The sequence below is a fragment of the Pan troglodytes genome, chromosome 4 (assembly GCF_028858775.2).
Source record: "Pan troglodytes isolate AG18354 chromosome 4, NHGRI_mPanTro3-v2.0_pri, whole genome shotgun sequence".
NCBI classification, from domain to species: Eukaryota; Metazoa; Chordata; class Mammalia; order Primates; family Hominidae; genus Pan; species Pan troglodytes.
The window spans coordinates 64,006,269-64,012,981 of record NC_072402.2 but is presented as its reverse complement, the minus strand read 5'-3'; the positions used below and the strand labels follow the sequence as shown (position 1 = coordinate 64,012,981).

The window sequence follows — 6,713 nt, the reverse complement described above, 5'->3', positions numbered from 1 at the left end:
TTGACCTCAAATTAACTTAAGATTCTCCATATTGGACCCTCAGAAAGCCACAAAGAATATTTTTTGTATGAAAGAGACATTAATAATAAATAAATAAATAAATAAATAAATAATAAAAGAGACATTAAACTAGATTTATTTAATATGTTAAATTATATGTGTAGCATTCAAATAATAAGTGATGCTAAGCCATCTTTAAGTATATTTATGGATATATTATTGAGATAAGTGTACAAAAATTGTATGAGATTCCTAGAAATCTAGTATGTTATCAGTCATAATTTTGGTTATTCTGTTAAAATGCTGTATGCCATGCTAACCAAATTTTCTTATAAATTGCATCATTGTAATGAACTCTCATTAGATTTTTTAACCATGGACATTTTAAGTCCTTGTCATCTGTAGACAGTTATTGTTTTAATTTAATTGTTCTCTAAAAGCATTTGAAATTAGCCACAGTCCAAAATGGCTTCTTCTTCAAGGAGATTTATGGAAAATAGTCTTATGAGTATTCTGGAATACAGGTTTCTGAACAACTTTGACATCATACCATTGGACTGGTAAGAATTTCCAGAACTCTAATAAAACTGATGGGTTCATGTAACTACTAACCCAAGATCAAGCAAAACAAGATTTAATTACATGGTACTGAATGAACTGATGAGAATAATTTTTAAAATGACTTTTTGTTTGTAACATTGCTTGTTCTTTAAATGTTTTGTTTTCCAGATTTGAGAAAACTTTTTTTTAAGCTATCTCTAGCTTACACCAATTCAGTAAAGAATACTTTTGTACAAAATGGAAACATTTACTTTTTCTCTCTAACTTATCCCTCCAGAATTTGGAAACTATTTGTGAATATTCTTATTTTTATGGCAATGTATTTATTTGCACAAGTTTAATAAGAATCTGTTGTCTTTGTAACAGGACAAACTGGAAACACAGGTTATATCACCAAGGCTTTGACTGAAACATCATGTTTTCAGATATGACCAGAAGGCTTTATGGGACTAAGGTTGACTTTATGGAACCAATAAAGTACCATCTTGGAAAAACTGGCTCTAGGGTTCCCAGACTTACAGGTGAGTAAAGAATATCACTTCTTGGCAGGTCTGGAAACCTTGGGATATTTTAGGGACCTCAAGAAGAGAGTAATTTATCTAAATCTGTAAATGTAACAGGTGCAGACTAATGACAAGTTTTGGGCTTATATCCCATCCTCAAGTGGCTTTTAAAAGTTTAATCTGACTGGAGACAGTGGCTCACGCCTGTAATCCCAGCACTTTGGGAGGCCAAGTCAGATGGATGAGGAGGTCAGGAGTTCAAGACCAGCCTGACCAATATGGTGAAAACCCTGTCTCTACTAAAAATACAAAAAATGAGCCAGGCGTAGTGGCACGCATCTATAATCCCAGCTACTCGGGAGGCTGAGCAGAAGAATCGCTTGAAACCAGGAGGCGGAGGCTGCAGTGAGCCAAGATCGCACCACTGTACTCCAGCCTGAGAGACAGAGGGAGACTCTGTCTAAAAAAACAAAAACAAAAAGTTTAATCTGAGATTTCTTATCTGACAAACGCAACCTTTAAAAGAGCCTAAATGGTCAATCACTACTCTTACTGCACTTGTGTACATAACCAGTACAAGTTTAATGAGATTAAACTTATTTAGCAAACAAATCAATCTGACTTTGATTATCTTTGACAGAAATGAGAGTGAATATAGAGAGAAAAGTTATGTTTTGGGAGAAAACTGCAGTGCACCCAATATTAGATTCTAGCTCTGTTTTTTTTTTTTTTCCTGAGGTTTTATTATCTACCTGCAATCTGCAATAGATCCTTGATTTTTCTAGTTTACTACAATAGCTACAACACTCCAAATTAATATTTCATTTTTTTCCTGCTATTCTGGCTTGGAATCACTAAAATTATAAACTTTTCTTTTCTTGAAGTCCTTCAAACTGAAACTGGATGACTTGACATAAGCTTCAGAAAAATTACCACAACAGCTTGTGTGTGGCCCATCTTTAGGGCATTCAAACTGCAAACTAATCCAATGCCTCTTCTCACTCCAACTGAAGATACTACAAGCCCAGCATCTAGAAATCTTACTGATCAGCTGCCCTCTGGACTCAGAAACTGTCTTTATAACTCGTTCCAACTATTAATCTTTTTTAATTTTATTTTTATAGAAACTAAACTTCCCACATTAAAGGCCTGATAGCTCACACTATCCAGGAAATATCCTCTGCTACCAAGTCCCAACAGATGATTCAACTGGTCCTTAATGAATAAAAGGTGATCAAACAAGAAAACAGACATATTGTTTGAAGGAAAGATGAATGTCTCTTCTTTCCTTAAACAAGAAGTAGTACTAACAAAGATTCCTTGCTTGGCCAAACTTTAGTCAGGTGTCTATCTTCCTTGCAAAATCCAACTTTAACAAAGAACTTTTCTGAGTCAGTTTAGCAAGAACCCCCCCATCTCCAATATCTGATCATCCTCCATATCTGATCAGGCTTCTCATCCTTTTATCATACCCCAGGTGATGTCTGATGACCCAGGCCTATCTTCAGCAAGAATCCTATTAGGTTGGTTTAGCCAGAATCTCCCTCTTCCTCCTGATTCTCTTGGTAATTTTCTATCCATTGACCCCTACACTGCTCCTTGATTATAAATTCCCACTTGCCCATGCCATATTTGGAGTTGAGCCCAATATCTCTCTTCAATGCAAGACGCCATTGCCATGGTCCCTATACCTATGGCAATGGTCCTGAATAAAGTTTTCCTTACTGTCTTAGTCTGTTATGTGTTGCTATAAAGAAATACATGATGCTGAGTAACTTATAAATAAAAGAGGTTTTTTTTGCTTACAGTTCTGCAGGCTGCACAGGAAGCATGGCCCAAGCATCTGCTTCTGGTGAAAGCCTCACGTGCTGCTGCATTCATGGTGGACGGTGAAGGGGAGCTGCAGTGTGCAGATATCACATGGTGAAAGAGGAAGCAAGAAAGAGAAAGGGGGGAGGGGCCAGGTTCTTTTTAACAACCTGCTATTGTGGGAACTAATAGAGTGAGAACTCACTCTCCATCTCCGTCCAGAGAGTACATTACTCTACTCATGAGGGATCCACCCCCAAGACTCAAACGTCTCTCATTGGGGCCCACCTCCAACATTAGGGATAAAATTTCAACATGAGGTTTGGAGGGGACAAACATTCAAACTACAGCACTTACTATGCTTTTTTTTTTTTTTTGAAACAGTCTTGCTTTGTTGCCCAGGCTGGAGTGGAGTGGCGTGATCTTAGCTCACTGCAACCTCTGTCTCCTGGGTTCAAGCAATTCTCCTGCCTCAGCCTCCTGAGTAGCTGGGATTACAAGCACCTGCCACCACGCCCAGCCAATTTTTGCATTTTTAGTAGAGACGGGGTTTCACCATGTTGGCCAGGCTGGTCTCAAACTCCTGACCTCAGGCAATCTGCCTGCCTTGGCCTCCCAAAGTGTTGGGATTACAGGTGTGACCACCGTGCCTGGCCTGCACTTACCATGCTTTAACAAGTATCATTTGATAATAGTTTCTTTAATATTGACTGCACATTTTCTAAAATAGTTAATACCAGTAGTCCCATAGTCTTTAGCCAGGGAAACAGCAGACTAGTGGATGGAAGGTTATCCTTTCTAGAAGAGGAAAGCTAAATACTGTCTTCTAAAAACTAGTACAGAAAATAACTATGAGGGGATAATAGGCCCATTAATTTATTAAACATATATCTCTGTTTACCTCTGTATATTGCTACTAATTTATTTTACTTTTTATTCTCTCTTTTTCTCATCCAATGCTTTCATGTACTTTCTAGACCACTCTGCTCACCGCCTCTGGGGAGGGGTGTGACAAGATAAAGCAGAGAAAAAATGTTTTCTGGCTGTAGTTTCTAAAGTTCTAAGTCCTGAGGAAATAAAGAGGATTCTAGACTTAAGGTATTTAGAAGCAGAGTAGACTTTCACCTCATCTTCTTATTATTAAAAAAAATTAACAAAACAAACCCAAATCCAAAATCCTCTGGGATCAAAATGAAGAAGAGAGAGGGAAGATATTCAAAGTGGAAAGAAATTTAAGACCTAGAAAGAGAGAGCCACTTTTTTTTTTCCCCTTTAAAATGTCTCATGCTTTTCTTTTTTTTTATTTTTTATTTATTTTTTATTTATTTATTTATTATTATTATACTTTAAATTTTAGGGTACATGTGCACAATGTGCGGGTTAGTTACATATGTATACATGTGACATGCTGGTGGGCTGCACCCACTAACTCATCATCTAGCATTAGGTATATCTCCCAATGCTATCCCGCCCCCCTCCCCCCACCCCACAACAGTCCCCAGAGTGTGATGTTCCCCTTCCTGTGTCCATGTGTTCTCATTGTTCAATTCCCACCTATGAGTGAGAATATGTGGTGTTTGGTTTTTTGTTCTTGCGATAGTTTACTGAGAATGATGATTTCCAATTTCATCCATGTCCCTACAAAGGACATGAACTCATCATTTTTTATGGCTGCATAGTATTCCATGTTGTATATGTGCCACATTTTCTTAATCCAGTCTATCATTGATGGACATTTGGGTTGGTTCCAAGTCTTTGCTATTGTGAATAATGCTGCAATAAACATACGTGTGCATGTGTCTTTATAGCAGCATGATTTATAGTCCTTTGGGTATATACCCAGTAATGGGATGGCTGGGTCAAATGGTATTTCTAGTTCTAGATCCCTGAGGAATCACCACACTGACTTCCACAATGGTTGAACTAGTTTACAGTCCCACCAACAGTGAAAAAGTGTTCCTATTTCTCCACATCCTCTCTAGCACCTGTTGTTTCCTGACTTTTTAATGATTGCCATTCTAACTGGTGTGAAATGGTATCTCATTGTGGTTTTGATTTGCATTTCTCTGATGGCCAGTGATGTTGAGCATTTTTTCATGTGTTTTTTGGCTGCATAAATGTCTTCTTTTGAGAAGTGTCTGTTCATGTCCTTTGCCCACTTTTTGATGGGGTTGTTTGTTTTTTTCTTGTAAATTTGTTTGAGTTCATTGTAGATTCTGGATATTAGCCCTTTGGTACCAAAACAGAGATATAGATCAATGGAACAGAACAGAGCCCTCAGAAATAATGCCGCATACCTACAACTATCTGATCTTTGACAAACCTGAGAAAAACAAGCAATGGGGAAAGGACTCCCTATTTAATAAATGGTGCTGGGAAAACTGGCTAGCCATATGTAGAAAGCTGAAACTGGATCCCTTCCTTACACCTTATACAAAAATCAATTCAAGATGGATTAAAGACTTAAACGTTAGACCTAAAACCATCAAAACCCTAGAAGAAAACCTAGGCATTACCATTCAGGACATAGGCATGGGAAAGGACTTCATGTCTAAAACACCAAAAGCAATGGCAACAAAAGCCAAAATTGACAAATGGGATCTAATTAAACTAAAGAGCTTCTGCACAGCAAAAGAAACTACCATCAGAGTGAACAGGCAACCTACAAAATGGGAGAAAATTTTCGCAACCTACTCATCTGACAGAGAGCCACTTTTAAAGAGTCACTCTGATAAGAATGAGGAGCGTTGCATCAAAGACCCGCAGCAAGAGGTATTGCTGGGGGCCCAAGAGAGCTGAGCCTGATCAGCACTCTCATTGTTTTCTTGCATAAGCAGAGTATGTTGCCTAACCCCAGGGGTGGTGCCCACTAAACTTCCCCTCTGTGACCTGTGCAGATTTACCCTGTGCAGAACCACAGACGGCATTGTGCCTGAGGATCACAAGTGATCCCTGTCTGTGCCTGTAGGGGTGGAAAATGACATCCCTAAAATGATACTGGATAAAAGGGTGTGTGTGTGGTGAGCGGGGAGGTGGGGGCAGGTTTTTAAAGAAGAAAAAATCCTGCCCTCGAACCCTGGTAAAACATACCCTATGATTTACAGACTTTTTCTCCAACGTCAGATAAATAATATCTAAATGTGCCCCTCAAAATAGAATTTTACAGAAGTTTATTTTTAAATATATTTTATTTTATTAAAAATAGAGTAAAAGTAGAATAAATACTGTATTTCTTGAAGTATAACAATTTTTCTTTTTTTTTTTTGAGATGGAGTCTCATTCTGTCACCCATGCTGGAGTGCAATGGCGCAATCTCAGCTCACTGCAACCTCCGCCTCCCGGGTTGAAGCAATCCTCCCACCTCAGCCTCCCAAGTAGCTGGGACTACAGACATGCGCCACCACGCCTGGCTAACTTTTGTATTTTTAGTAGAGACGGGGTTTCACCACATTGGCTGGACTGCTCCTGAACTCCTGACCTCAAGTGATCCGCCTGTCTTGGCCTCCCAAAGTGCTGAGATTATAGGCATGAGCCACAGCACCCAGCCAAAGTATAACAATATTAACTCTCTCTTTCTTGGTCATTGTTTTGAGTTTTGAAATTCCCAGCATGGAAAAATAGGTGATAATTTTAAAATCTATAATTTGGAAATCAGGCTAAATTTGTTCTTTTTAAAATAAACTAAAATGTTAAAAATTATGCCAGTAATCTGTTACTATTGAAATATTACAAATAAGAAAAAAGGAAATAAAAATATTTCTAATACTATTATCCTGAGATAATCACTCTTAACATTTTGGTATAATTTCTAGACAAACTATACATTCAGATTTCAAGAAT

At 38.0% G+C, this 6,713-nt stretch overlaps 1 long non-coding RNA gene across 1 annotated transcript; it reads left to right on the top strand.

Moving 5' to 3' along the window:
- The first annotated feature begins 932 nt into the window (after positions 1-932).
- LOC112207284 (uncharacterized) lies at positions 933-2,311 on the top strand. Its single transcript, XR_002941716.2, has 2 exons — positions 933-1,082; positions 2,189-2,311. It is a non-coding gene; the product is annotated as an uncharacterized LOC112207284 (long non-coding RNA).
- The last annotated feature ends 4,402 nt before the right edge of the window (positions 2,312-6,713 follow it).